This window comes from Balaenoptera acutorostrata, chromosome 4, assembly GCF_949987535.1.
Source record: "Balaenoptera acutorostrata chromosome 4, mBalAcu1.1, whole genome shotgun sequence".
Lineage (NCBI taxonomy): Eukaryota > Metazoa > Chordata > Mammalia > Artiodactyla > Balaenopteridae > Balaenoptera > Balaenoptera acutorostrata.
The window spans coordinates 128969273-128985663 of record NC_080067.1 but is presented as its reverse complement, the minus strand read 5'-3'; the positions used below and the strand labels follow the sequence as shown (position 1 = coordinate 128985663).

At 30.0% G+C, this 16391-nt stretch overlaps 1 protein-coding gene across 1 annotated transcript in view; it reads right to left on the bottom strand.

Annotated features, from left to right (window-relative positions):
• NCAM2 (neural cell adhesion molecule 2) overlaps window positions 1-16391 on the bottom strand; it is a 497247-nt gene that overhangs the window by 13960 nt on the left and 466896 nt on the right. The window lies entirely within an intron of this gene.

The window sequence follows — 16391 nt, the reverse complement described above, 5'->3', positions numbered from 1 at the left end:
TTCCGATAATGAGAAACAGGTGATAAACACATGACAGTTGTGGAGGAAAAAAAATTTTCATGCCATTTTCAGAATCTCCTTCCCCTATCAAAGTTTTACATGCTATTTAGATGGTTTTAGTGTAGAAAAATTACCTAGCTCATATCCAGAGAAATTATTAGCTTCCACAGAACTGTTATCACATGAACCCATTTTAAGGAAAGACTAGAGAAACAAAAATATTTTTCAGCCATGGAAATTTAGTATCATTTTTTATGCAAAGTTCCAATATACAACAAATGGACAATGAGATTCTAAATATTATTTAATAATTTTCAAAGATGTATCTATATGCACAATTTTAAAAAATCTAGTGCCTCCTGCTATAAAAATAATGTATCAAGCACACCAGGATTTCTTTTAGTGATTTAAAAAATCATTTTATGCATTTTCTTCCATTATCCTTTTTCAAATATAAATGATTCTTATCTTAATATACTATTACAATATAATGAAGACAACTCAGCTATGAAATATCTTTGATTATATGTAAAGCAAAAATATGTTTTACAGTGTTCATAAGTAATTCTTTTGGATGTACTTCACATGATTCAACAACCAAAGCTCAGACAAGAATAGTAGAGAAATACATCTCCAGTTGAGCTTTAGCCCATCTGGATATATTGAGTCAAATGACATTTGAACTTTAATCACTTCTTTCTTACTTCATTTAGGTTCCTCTCACATGCAAACATAGTTCTAGACAATAAATCCCACAACTCATTTATGATATATCTGTCCCAATATATAAATCCCCATTTACCTTTTTAAAATGTGAAGACTCTTGCTTTGTATTTAAATGTACTGGATCTGGTGTCAGAAAATCCTGGTTCCATCACTTACTCCTATATATCCTTGGTTGAGTCATTTAACTTTTCTCTAAGACTGAGATGCCTCTTTATTGAAATGGGGACAATTAGGAAAACAACCACCACAAACTAAGTCATGAGGTTGTTGGAAAGATTTTTGTGAATATAATAATGTATTTAACACTTCGAACACTTTTGCCCAACACTAAGTAAAAATTTAACGAGTATTATTATTATTACTATATTATTATTATTATTACAAAATTCTAGCGAAATGAGGTTTTGGTTAAAAAAATAGACCATTTAAAGTTAAATTAGTCCAGTGAATATATTTCTTCATCAGCAACCTTCAGAATCTCTTGTTAAGCATTGATTATTCTCCTGAGAAAAAGATCACTGTTTTTAAAAATGACTTAGTTTTAGCTAGTTAGCTTTTAAATGATAAATATTTTATTCGTGACCTTTTTAGCATTAAACCAGTATATTGATCTGCTCCATTCCCAAGTTAGAAAAAAGCTCTTAGAAACATTATATGTGTAAAGCACCTTATAGTAAGGGAATATTGACACTAAAACAGCTATTACTTTTTTCTAGAGAAACAATATTATACCTTCTTAACAATCTTAACAAACAAGATTACAATCTTGGAAGATTACTAGAAGTTATTTTTTATGAAAAACCAAATATATTTTTGTCATTGCATAGAATAGACATGGACGTCGAATAGGTTTATGTTATAAATATTTAATTACGTTTTCTTTTGAAATATTTTTTAAAAATATTTCAGCTTAAGAATGTATTTAAATGCCCACACATTCTCATATCCCATGAAGTTAGGCTATAATAACTATAAAAGCTAAATTTTCTGTTCTTTCTTTCTTTTGACACCAATTTAATCTATTGTGAAAGTTCACTTATTTGTCTTTGGACTTTTCACAAAGTCATAATCATGTGTAACATTACATCACTAGGATTTGGGGACTAGCAATGATTTATTTCCTCAATAACATACAAAAAATCTTTCTTTATAAGTAAATTATGGTTTTAATTACTTAACAAATTGAAACTGAGCATAGCAATCATTTAAAGGATTTTATTTATTTAATTAATTTATTTTTTAAAGGATTTTAAATTAATCTTTTCAGTTTCCCAGAATACTTACACATGTGTTTTATGATATAATTTTTATTAAACTCCATTACCTAAACAAAAATATTTTCAGGTCTATCTTCTAGATAAGAAAAATGAGGTCCAGAGAGTACAGTGACCTAAGTCACAAGACAACCCTAATACCCTTAATATTAGATCTGTACAAATGAAGACTATTTAGCTTCAGGTTCTATATAAATATATTGGCCTCACCACATGGCTTCTGGGATCTTAGTTCCCTAACCAGGAGTTGAACCTGGACCACAGGAGTGAAAGCGCCAAGTCCTAACCACTATGGGACTTTAAGACCACCAGGGAATTCCCTGGTTTTATACCTGTGTTCAAGTCAACATTTTGTACTGGATATTCAGCTTCAAATAATCAAAAGATAGAAATAAAATTTATTGACTAAATTAAAATGTATAATTTGCTTGCATAAAAATGTCAATATCCATTTTTTCCTATACAACTAGTGGAAAAACAACTATTTAAATGAGGTATAATTATGCAACTAATTATTTCTTGCTTTTATGTATTTTTCTTGAATTCTTATTTTCAGCTTCTATTTTAGTGATCTTTTGTATTGCTCTTTTGAAAAGGGATTTCATATTAGAATTGAATAAGAATAAATAATTTAGGAGTCAAAAATTTAAACATCTATTTTTAGGTACATATTTTATTATTGAAAGCAAATATGAGAATCAGTCTAAATGAGTTTTTACAATCTCCCTCCAATCTGTACCTCCCACACTGTGAAATTTGAAAATTGGCTAACTAAACCAGTATGTATCCCCAGAGCTTTATGTACTTGCAATTTAACAGTCATCAAAATATAAAATCAAAACAAGAAAATAAGAAAAATAACTTCATTTCAAATCCGTCGTATGCATGTGTTTTCATGTTTCTGTTGTAGAAATTAACTCATTGCTAAAACACTGCATTAATTTTCCATGAAATATACTATGTTTATACTAGTTTTTCAAAAACCACTACAATTTATAAAAGTAGCATTGCTTTCTGACTCCTTAAGTAGTTCAGTTTTTTAGTTAACTCTTTTTCTATAGTTTGAGAATTACTTTTAGATGTGGAAAGTTGTGATAAAGATATTGAGAAAAAACTTTTTTCTTAATTTAAAGCGTCCTAAAATGGAGATTTGGTTGTTGCTCCCAAAATAGTGGTAGTTATTTTCATAAGCGATATTGCTAAATACAGTGAGTTTAAGTGTATAAAAGATAACAAGAAAAGCCCTTTTTGGTGTTCATCATGACATTAACTAGATACTATACCCTTCCACAATAGAGGTAGGTCTATTTGTCCCGTGTTTATACATTCTTCCTTCATTCTGCCTAGTGTAACACATTTTCAAATATCAAATGATTTCTGGAAAATCTAGGTATAAATCTGTACACACGTATGGTTCATCCTATGTGGAAAGATGAAGTAGACAGTTTTCTGCATTTGAGCTCCATCTAAGCAGTGACGGTCAGCCACTCAACTACTTTAAAATCAAACATCTGGGTTATCTAAAGACTTTTGTGTCTACACAGTTTCATTACTTTTTTAAAGGACTATTTATTCACTTAGGCTTCACAAACATTTAATGAGTGCTACAAAATTAGTGCAGTATTAGAGGGGTTTCCTGATAACATACTAAAATAAGTTAAAAATTAACATACGTCTTTGGGCTTATCATACAGCTATTTAAGTCCCATTTGACTTATGAAGCATAAGTTCCCCAAATTTAATTTCATTCATTGGATTCCCCAAAACACAACAAAGGAATAAAAGGGTAAGATTTTTAGATTAAGAAGGGCCTAGATTTAATAGTAAGAGCTTCTAAAATTATGGTAATCTCCATGCACTATAAAAGGTACGCTCTAGAGTAACACATACTTTTAAAAGAAAATGTATTGCACTAATTGAAAAACCAACTAAAGATTTCACAGTTTCTTGTTGTGTTATGTTAGACAGCTGTTTTCCAAAATCACTTGCCACATACATACTTGGAAATTATCTTAAATTGATAAATTAATGTTCTGTGATATTTTTCCTAGGAACCCCCAAATCAACAAAGAATAGGAAAATATAATAAAAAGAGCCAAAGTGTAGAAATGAGACTAGGGTCTAGACTATGTCAACAGAAAAAAAAATATTTTTAAAAGCTTTAAAATTTTGATAAACTTTACAGCTTTAAAAACAGTGGGGATAGTGAAAATGAAGTATAATCACAATATTCCCCCAGCATAGATGAAGCTGCAGGCTTTACAATCTTTGACATAATCCACTTGTCAAGAAAGAAAATAATATTTTCCAACCCTGAGGAGCTGTGTAGAGAAAAGTCACATTTATGAGATTTTCTATTTCCTATGGGGAATACTTGACCTGCTAAACAGAACCTAAATTAGGTATGATTTGTCTTTAGGATTGATAGTCTTCTCTCAGTTATACTAAATGAGGAATCAGGCATATTCATAGAAATGCCATATTTATGTATTTTAGGTTTTTAGAAAAATGATTCCAAGTATCTATTTTTATATATTTGAAACAACATGACTTTCAAATCACTTCTGCAGGTGTAATCACAAGTAGAAAAAACAAAGAAAACTTTGATTCAAGCATGTTATAAAATTCACTATTAAAGAGGGAAATGTTGAAAACTGCTGATATAACAAACTGAGTGCAATGCCCCACTCTTTCCATTTCTCCACATACCACATTTTTCTTCTATGTCATGACCATGGGTCTCCAGCATTTATAGTGACTGCTGTTAATCCCTGAATTGATGGATCCATTCCATTTTCTTTTAACATCTTTATTAGAGTATAATTGCTTTACATTGTTGTGTTAGTTTCTGCTGTATAACAAAGTGAATCAGCTATACGTATACTTATATCCCCATATCCCCTCCCTCTTGCGTCTCCCTCCCACCCTCCCTATCCCATCCCTCTAGGTGGTCACAAAGCACCGAGCTGATCTCCCTGTGCTAAGATCCATTCGATTTTCATTCATATTTAACATGCTTGTTTGAAACAAATGTTTGAACTTCTGAGGTTTCCAATGTGTGGTCAATGCCCCTTTAAATGTATTAAATAGAAAGAAGGAGAAAATCATGGCAAACTGTATCAGCAAGGATGATTATATCATTTTCCATTAATCCAAAATGTTTAAAAAATTCAAACAACAAACTCAAGAGTAACTATGATTGGAGTTTATATTCTTCCTCCAATCCGAGCCCCTTTTTTTTTATTGCTTCCCCATATACATCCAGAGAAAAATTGAGTCTCTCCTCCTATGATATGTGTTTTTCTTTTAAAAGTATTTTACAGTGTATCAATCCTTTGAAAAAAATGCAACGTACAATTACAAAACATACAAAAATAAATTAAAATGATATAAAATAAATATTGATGGAAATTCTAATATTTTTTATCTCTACCGTGGTATTGTTCACTCATTTTGTGGCCTACACACTACAATAGGATATATCGAAATTATAATTATAATTTTATTCCATTTCATTACTGATGAAATGTGGATAACAATTCCCATGTATCCTAGCTAAAATATTCTTTGAGAATCATATATGAAGGGTACTTTGGGAATTCCAAGACACTGTACATATATTACTTTATGCTCACTTTGTTTATAGCTACCTCTCATTACTCATCATTTGTTTATAGTATCTTCTTTTAAAAAATTAGAACTTCTTTTACCCAAAACCTTCTTAGATTTTAGCAAGTATAAATATTTGAATATTGCTAGCATACATGAACTAGGATGCATAAAATAACTGTAAATACATGTTTATATTTTACAAGTGTTTTTTATTGTTTTTGATAAAACACACTTCATTAAGGCCTAAGGTTTAAGTATATTTTCATTCTTCTAGTTTTAGATGTGCGTTCCACTGTGACCAGAACTCAAGAAGATTTTAGTTTAATATCATTCTTTTTTAATTTATTAATTATTCATATCATCAATTATGTTTTGGTCCCTCCCTTACTTCTACATGTCAAATTAAAATCTTTTTTTTTGAACTTTGAAAGACTGATGTTAAAATGAATGACAGAAAGATAATTATTCATAATGCTCTTATTGTCTCTGACAGGTGACATTGACTTTTGCTCAGTTTGGGGACAAGAATATCCATACATATACTTTGGTATTCTTTTCTTCTGTAATTCACTTTGTCCTCTTTAGCTCACCATTAATTTTTAGGTTTTTGGTTATCTTTATTGTTACTTTTATTGTGGTGGTTATTTTGCACAATATTTTAGGCACATTCATCTTCATTTAAGTAAAAAATGAGATTAAAACTCTCAAAAGATTATTACAGAGTGGATCAAAGTCTCCTTCCTAAATTAAGACTGTACTTTCTTTGTGTTCAAATCTTTTACTCTGAAGTATCGGTTTCCTTTTGGACAACTCATAGTATTTATGAGATAAAGCATTTACATCATTCAGCTTTCTGACAAAACGCACTTATTAGCAAAATTTTAAGTGCATTTATGTTCATTTTATTCAGATATTTAATTGCTTACTGAACTAACTGTATGAAAACTGTGTGGGTACAATGTGTAATCTCACATGTTTTTCAGTGAACAATTTAAAGAAAAAAGTACATAATGCTAGTAAATCTACGATGGCTGTGAAGAGTATTGTCATCAGTGAAGAGAAAACTGCAGGGTCTTTTATAAAGGATTGCATTTTGGGAAAAGAATATTGAAATTTTAAAATGAAAAATCTTTTATTTTATTTTAATTTAATTTTTTTTTTCTTTTTTTTTTTTTGGCTGTGTTGGGTCTTCGTTGCTGCGAGTGGGTTTCTCATTGAGGGGGCTTCTCTTGTTGTGGAGCACGGGCTCTAGGCGCGCGGGCTTCAGTAGTTGTGGCTCGCAGGCTCTAGAGCGCAGGTTCAGTAGTTGTGGCGCACGGGCTTAGTTGCTCCGCGGCATGTGGGATCTTCCCCGACACAGGGCTCGAACCTGTGTCTTCTGCATTGGCAGGCGGATTCTTAACCACTGTGCCATCAGGGAAGCCCTAAAATGAAAAATCTTAAAAAATATATTAAAAATCAAAACTGTTAGAATCTTGAGAAAAGTACATACTTATATGTAATTACATCAATTTATATGTGCTTTGTGACCTGTCTGAGGGATTTTTAGTTTTTAGGATCACGCAGAGGTAATTAGCTGTGTTTTAAATGAACATGTATTGAGTTCATTGGAGCTCTTTAGATATCTAGAAACAAATTATTAAAGTCATGCTGGAGATTAATACTTATGTGGAAGTTCATTGTATGTGATTTTCTAGCTTTCTGGTTCTTTGATAAAACTCTTTGTAGTATCCACACATTCATTTAGGAATTTAAAATTTTCAGATTTCAAAAGATATAAGTAAAACTCACCAATAATTTTTCAACATTATTCAGATATATCAATAAAGCCTTGTGCTATTGTTTATATATGTTTAAAATCTTCAGGCTATTTTTGGTACATCTTAAAAAGGAGGTCATGTCTTTTCTGTGTGTACTCAGTTAAACAATATTGATGTAGACAGTTTATTGTTTACTTCCAAATTTCTTTTCATACAACCCTACTATTTGGGGATGGGGGTGAAGATTGCATTTTACTTCACCTGTTCCTTACTACTGTGTCTCTATTCTCTAGTCATTTTGATTTTTTTGTCAAAATAATTTTACATGTATAACTAATTTTTTAATATAAAAACAATGTTAATACAAAATTTCCCTTCAAGTCACTTCTCCCTACTAAGAGGTATTCTTTGGAACAAGATGGGGTCAGGAGGTAGCACTGATAAACCAGACTTTTTTTTAAACTAAATATCTGATTTGGGGGAGGAAAAAGTAGCTAAGTGAGGATAATTGGTTTAGTAATGGAAAGGGAATTATAAACATGTATATTATATAAATGACATTAATAATTGTACAACCCTATACTTTTTTTCTAAAAGTGTCTTTTTCTATATATGTTTATTTACAAAGGTGGGGTTATAAGTTAAATATCTTTTCAAAATATCATCTAGTCCTTTATATTACAAAAGTGATCTTTTTGCCCAGGGATAAATTGGTCAAAGACATATAATCACCCTTCAATTCATCACAGTGTAATTAAACAACTTTGTCAAGCAGTTGTGAGAATAAAATAACAAAAAGGAAAAGGACTCTCTTCTCAGGGAGTTCTTAATGTATTGAGAAGGGTGAGTAAGACATGTACAGTCGAATGCTTTCCTAGTGGTGAAAAATAATGTGACCTGAGCAAATAGGTGGAAGAAGCATGTAAGTTGATGGTTAGTGGTTAAGGAAGGCATGATAGAGAAGATAAATTCTAAGATGATGTTGAAGAATAAGAAGCTTTCTATCTGATGACAACTCCCTTTCAGCCAGAACATGATGTGAGCGAAGATGGAGATATATGAGATAATACAGTATATTTTGAAATTAACAGATATTTATGGATATTAGAGATATGATATTGGGGGTAACTGGTGGAGGATGTTGATTAAGTGATAAATGATGAAGTTAAAAAGAATGGGCCCTGAAATTGAATAAACAAATAAATAAATCAACAAAAACAAAATAAACACCACTAACAACAAAACCTAACTGTGATCTTTTCCTAAAACACGGTAGGGTTGTTAGAGATACATAGGGAAACAGAGCCTGTTGCAATGGTTAGGAGCGAGCTGGTAGAGGCCTGGCCTATGGCTGTAAAATATCTGTCCAGTCTTCCCTGTCTCTGATTCCATACCCATTTCCATAATACATGTAGACATGTCAATCCCTGCTTGATGTTTAGATTTAAGAAGCTAGGAAATAGACTCAGTCTCTTATATGTGATTAGTGATTGAATTAACATTAGACAATTTATGTCTATTAATATATTTCAAAAATAGACACTGTATAATACTATAAATTTATATAAAATATATTTATAATTAGTATAATGATTCTATATACTTCTAAATGGAATGACATTTCAAGTGGTTCATAATTTTCACCTTTTTTTTTTTTTTTTAATATCCACCCAGTCTCCCTTAAGGTTTTAGTATCTCTCTTTTTAAAACAATTCCTTGTAAAAAGTGAATAATCCAGAATATAAAATTGTTATTCTTCTATGGGAATGTTGATAGAACCTTGTCAAATTTCAGTATGAGGTAAAGTAACAGTTTAATGTAAGAAAGGAAATTAAATAAAATAAACTGTGTTATTTTAAAAAAAAAGTTGGCTAAAAAGAAATAGTATTGTAGATAACAACACTTTTTTGATAAATGTTTCAAATAACTGAAAACTTAGAAATGAACGTTTTTAATAATTGTTGTTACAAATCTGGTGCAACTATAAATTGTGGGAAATTGTGAAATATCTAAAGTCCTTGCACAGCAGAATATCTAGGCTCTTATCTACACTGACATTTCAAATTGCTAAGTATGTTGGAATGGAGAACACTTGTCACAAAACCCTGTCAAAAAAATGGGATAAAGAGATATAAAATATTTTTATATGTGATAATTATTCAAACTGATACATTTGAAGTTTATTCTCACCTCACTAACTGTAAACTTTCTCCATATGCAGTTTAAATCTTATGGTATATGTTCAGTTCGCTATGGTGGAATTGATTTAGTTATTTCCCATAAGATAATGAAATTTTTATTGGTTAGTAGGAAAGGGAGCTTCTTAGATTGAAGTGAATAAGATCAAAACAGATATTGGCCAGTGTTAAAAATTGAATAGTTTAAATTTTAGGTCCTTGTTTCAGCCATTAACTGGCAAATTTCATTTTTTTCTGTTAATATTAAAAGGCTATTACACATATTTAAAAAAAAAAGAAATTAAATTTTCTCTGCACAAACAGAAAATACTTTTTTCTTAAAGGCTATATTACAAAATTGAATTACACCCATATAAGATTAAACTACAACTGATATTTTACAAAGTGCTTGTTGAAATTCCAAACTGTTTAACCTATTTATTATAAAATTCTTAAATATACATACCTTTGAATTTTATAAATGTATAAGACAATAAATGGAAAATGTGAACAAATATATGGATGGTATTATTTTCTAAGGAATTTATAACATTAGGTTTACAAAATTTCTGTTTTTACACACTCACTTTATTGTGTCTTAGAAACTTCAATTTCTGCATTGGGGTTAAATAAAAAATTACGTTACATTATTAAAACTAAACATTCTAAACATGTAGGGCCACTTATATATTATTACCCACTGCATCTGAATGAATATATTGTATACCATCAACCATAAAATAGAAATGTAGATTTTCACTTAAGAAAAATAGAGGCAAGATATTATTCATTTGGTGAATGGATAAAACATGAGACATCCGGGCAATGGAATATCATTCAATGCTAAAAAGAAATGAGCCATAACATCATGAGAAGACATGGAGGAACTTTAAAGGCATATTACTAAGTGAAACAAGCCAATCTGAAAAGACTACTTACTGTATGATTCCAACTATATGACACTGTGGAAAAAGCAAAATTATGAAGACAGTTATAAAGATCAGAGGTTGCCAGGGATTAGGAGAGAGGGAGAGATAAAGAGGCAGGCAGAGCACAGAGGATTTTTAGGGCGGTGGAACTATTTTGTATGATACTATAATGGTGGATGCATGTCATTATACATTCATCAAAACCCACAGAATGTGCAACACCAAGAGTGAACCTTAATGCAAATTATGAACTCTGGGTAAAAATGGTGTGTCAATGTAGATTCATTGATGGTAACAAATGTACCATGCTGCATGTTAATAATGGGGAAGGTTATGCATACATCAGGATTGGAAGTATATAAGAACTCTGTACATTCCTCTCAATTTTGGTGCACACTTGGAACTGCTCGAAAAAATAGAGCATATTCAAGAGCAAAAAAAATCCCCAAAGTTAGTATCTTTAAAATCTTCACGGGACTGGCTAACGTGCCTGAATCAACTGAGAGTGTCCATAAGTACAATATTCATAAGTATTAAAAACAGATGACATATTAAGTTATGAGTAACACACAGGCAAGTCAATTATTTTCAGCTACCTGCTTCTGTATGAAGAAATCCACCAATGAACCATACTGGACCCTGCTGTAGAGAAATATTTCTATTTCCTTAAGTAAACTTTCCTTCATGTCTGAGCCATTTGATGGAACAATAAGTCTCAGGATAGCATATGAAAATCCAATAAATTGTTTTCTGTTTTCCACCAATAAGCACCAAGAAGTAGAATACTTTTCCTGTCATTTTTCAAGAGCATCAGTGAGTTTTGCATTTAATCTTCCATGTAACATACATATCCAGTTTAGCCGTGGTGAAATTATATAGAAACAACAGCAAATTGAAGTTTGTCATTCAGAGATTCTTCAAAACAGAAATGCTAATTTGAAGAGATAATTTTTAGTTTTGTTTTAACCACATTTAAACAGAAAAAAAAGGCTACATTTTAATAGGACTTTTAAAATAATTTAATGTTTCTCTTTGTAATAATAAATGAGAAATCAGTAGAGAAGCAAGCATATAGCCACTGTGCAAATTATGTATTGAACTGTTTAGTATGATTTCTTAAAATGAAAAAGATAGATGCTGAAATGGAAATATTTATTTTGTTTTTTATTACATAGTAACTAAAAATATTATTCTATATTAATTAAATATCATTTATTTCTACAAAAATATAAATAAAGTCATTTTATAAAGGGTTTTCAGGCAATGTGTAAAAATCAGAAAATAATAAAATTTAACTTGATATTCTTTGAAGGCTATAAACTCACTGTGAGTTTATTACACTGATCTTGGGAATGCAGCTATATGTACAAGTTGACCTGAGAACCATAACAGCTGCTTAAGAGAAGTATCATGACTACTCAGAGGAATGGTAGTTGGTGAATACACAGCCCTTCCTTTGCCACAAAGTTTTTTCTATGGTTCAATCAAGAAGAAATCAAAGAAACTAGGTTAAAGATATAAGATCATATAAGTGATAGACAAGAGATTTAGGTATGCCTTCTTTGATTCAGTGTAATTTGATAAAACAAACATATGAGGAAAACTGAGGGTGTAAGTTACTTGACTGTGTCAATGACTAGTCATTCTTCTTCTCTGATCCTCAGATTGTTGATATAATAAAATCATGGTGTTTGATTAGAATATTAGAATAAATTTTCTCAAATCTCTTTAGTTTCCTCACAGTGGCCCCAAACAACAAAGTAATATAAAGCTAACAAAGTAATATAATACTGTGACAGTCACCATGAAAATTTCCAACCATCCCCAGATAGTTCCCATTTGATACCATATCATTGTTAAAGAGCTTCAGGAAGAATAAAAACAAGAACAACAGAAAAAATCAGCTTACCTTTCTCTCTCTCCCAATATATAAAACTTCTGTAACTAATGTATCAATTGAAAGAAGTTCAATATTATAACAACATATAGATATTATATGAAAATTTTCACTTTGAAATGTATGCAAACATTTTAAATGTGTGGTATATATATTAAGACATACATTTGGGAGATGGCTGTTCTGGAGTAAGGAAGATTAAGTGTGCCTTAAAATAATGCAAATCTTGAAAACGAATATTTTCCCTTTTGTAATTTCTACACTATTTAATTTTTAACTGGCAATGCAACACTTGACTGTGTTTGTAAAAGAGAAATATATATTCATGTCTAAACCACCAGTTTTTTTTTCACTTTATAAAAAATAACTGAATAATTTACTTATTAAAGAATTATCATCGGAGGGACGTCCCTGGCAGTCCAGTGGCTAAGACTTTACCTTCCACTGCAGGGGGTCCGGGTTCGATCCCTGGTCAGGGAGCTAAGATCCCCCATGCCTCAGGGCGAAAAAAACCAAAACATAAAACAGAAGTAATATTGTAACAAATTAAATAAAGACTTTAAAACTGGTCCACATCAAAAAAATCTTAAGATAAAAAATAATTATCATTTGAACCCAGGTTCAGCACTAAAACAAACAAACACAAAGTAATATGATGTTTTATAAAGGGCACTGTGACTTTTCACTATGTAAATTCCTCAACCTCTTTAGGTCTCACTTTTCTCATCTAAAATATGGGAGAAATGCTACTTCATAGTAAATGAAATATTGCACTTAAGGCATTCCATGCAGTGTGTATCACAGTACATGTTAAAAAGTAGAAGCTGCTCTGTTTTCATATTATTGTTATTATATGTAAACTTCCAAAGCCATTTTTGTTTCATACTTTGGCTGTGGATGAACTGAGAACCTTATTGATTCTCTACAACTTTATTCTCATGGTGCTCGAACTGAATTATAGTAATATGTTAACCAAAGAAATTGGAGAAAATCACTTTAAGGATTTATGTCTGCTTTCATAAATTTTTGCTGGCAAAGGAGACTACTCTCCAATTATTACATTATTTAAATGATTAACTATATTAATGTGTTTTATTAAGATATCATCTGATTATTATGGTCTCCACTAGTAACAAAAGTTTCTAAGAAGACCTTAGAACTAGTTTACTACAAAAGTAACAGTATTTGGTATTGTTCCTAAATTATTTTTCCAATATGAGCCTGCTGATGATATATTATTTAAACCGAGAGAGAAATCACTCAATGATCATATGTTTATTACACTGAGATATTGAATCTGATCAAGTTAGAAATGAAAACACACAAGACAGAAAACGTTTGTACCAGTAATAAAGAAAACACATATAACAAAGGTTTTCCTCAGTTTTCTTTATTACAACAATGGAGACACAGAAATACAGAAAATAAAATGACATTTAATATACTATGAAACTCATGCATAGGATTACACATAGTGCTGGATATTATGTCAGGGATTTTAAATAAGAGATGATACTGAGGACAATACATATATAACGTACATTTTATTTCAAGAAAATAAGCTATGATGAAAACAAATGCAATTAAAATGATCAGCAATAGTCACTTTAAAACAGGTGTTACACATAAAATCAGTGTAAGATGTGAGATAAAAATATTCTTGAAAGAAATTCATGAATTATGGATGTTCTTTAAAACAGTAATTTTTAATTGCTTGCTTTTAGGGAAAAAAAGGATTTGCTGGAGATTTATTTTGTAGTCCCATTTAGTACATAGATAAAATAAAATAAAGACGGTATAATTTAAAATTATGCTACCTATGAATATTATGCAATATTTGCAATGTGTAACTATATTTCTATTACTTAAAATGGAGTGATAAAGAATAACTGAATTTAATTTGAACATACACAAATTAAGAAATTTTGCAATATATCTAGGCTTAATACAACCAACATTAGATTGGTTCACACTTAAAATTTGATTACACTTGAATGAGCATATCTTTAAAAAGTAGGTCAAATAATAGTCTACTAACAAAGGCATGAGGACATCTGCAGTTCAAATCACCTCAGATATACTAAAAGAACTTTTGAACATATGTGCTTTCCTTGGATATTTTGTTTTTCAATTTTGCTAAATAGTAGCTAAAAATTGATGTTATAGAATAATCCACTCTTTCTGTAATATTTAGGGACAAGTATTTTAGGCTTCCAATTAGTTAATAGCCATGAAGGAGGGGAGGATGACTACAAGAGATGTTTATCTGGTTCATAATCTCAGGTAAGATAAAGAAACTAAACGTATTTGGAAAACAAAGAATTGATATTAAGCTCCCATCTCTGCTTTATTTCAGAACAATTAAATTAGATTTATACTTACTGAATCCACTCCCTTACATAAATATTGAGATGCTGCTTACTTTTATAATCTTTATGTATTACAACAAGTTTTTAAGCACCATGTAGTAAAGAGAGATACTACCACTTTTAAACATTAAAAATGTTAACTCTAGAAAAATACTCTAGATGGTGACTTGGAAAAGAATATGTTAATTAGATATTAGATACTTTTTCTTTAGTTAAGACCTAAAATTTACTCTGTTAATATTTTCTGAATTCTAAGATTAACCATCGAGTGTTGATAGTGATTAAATAATGCTCCTTTTTAAAAATGACATAATCAGCCAATTTAGATATAGAGTTTTTACCAATTTCAATTTATATTGAAATTATTTCAGCACTATTTGTAGGATATTCATATCGCTAATCATTTGAAATATATAAATTTAAGCTACCCATTCAACGCATTAGCCTTGTTGAAGGTTTTGTGACATATATATATATCACAAATTCTGAAATTTTACAATTTAACAGAGATTAACAGAAAAAGAATAGAAGAAATGCATTGTATTTATTCATGACCAGAAATTGAGAGGAAGGAAGAGAGAGAGGGAGGATAGGGGGAAGGAGAGTGGGAGGGAGAGAATATTAGGAAGAAACGATTGGAAGGAAGAATGAAAGGGTATAAAACCAAGAGAAAGCCTACTTAATTTGTACTTATTCAAAAGCGATTTAAAGGATATTACATTGTGCCTCACAGATTTGAACCATAATAAAATACATAAAATGACACATTTAGGTATGAACTTCGTGATCCTGTATCTTTATTCATTGAGCGAAATCCTAATGCATAAGGGCTAAAAAATATATAAATGATAATATTTAATTTATGTAGTGTCCTAACAGCTTATTTATTTAAAGCTCTTAATGCCGCTAATATCATAAGCAAAAACAAATGGGTGGAGATTTTCAGATAACTTTACATGACTAGAGATATTTCTTAGTTAACTACTATAAACTGAAAATATTATATATAATATTAGCTATTTTTGAAAGCTAGGTCCAAACACACTTAACTATTGTATTGGTGATGTAAATATCCATCTTGAATTACTAAAATGATTTGTAATCTAAAATGATTTGTAATCTAAAAATTTTATTCCTTCATTCTTAGTGTAGGTATGCCATATGAATAAATAAAATACTTTTCATGTATCTGAAAGTACTCATCCAGATCCAAAAGTACCTGGCCTAATTCTCCCTTGCATATTCTATTTTGTTCAGTATAAATGAATAACCATAAATCCAACTGTCCAGACTTGAAAACATTGTGGAACTTTCCTTATTTAAGTTTTAATTTAAATTAAATATAATTAATGGGAATTCTTAAATAGAAAATGTTTGTTGTATAATGATTTTCAAATTAACCCAAATTGTATAACCTATGAACTACTATGCATAGTTGTAATTTTAATTATTAATTTTAAAAGAAATGCTGAATACTTAAAAAGTCAAAATTATCTGCAATAAAATTATTTGTGCAATTATTTGTTTATGTAATTGACATATAATGTTAATCAAATGTCTAGAATTTATTTATTTATTTAAAATTGTTAAGCACAGATATTTCAGGCTAAGAAAAAAAAAGGAAAAATTTTTTTTAAGAAAAATGAA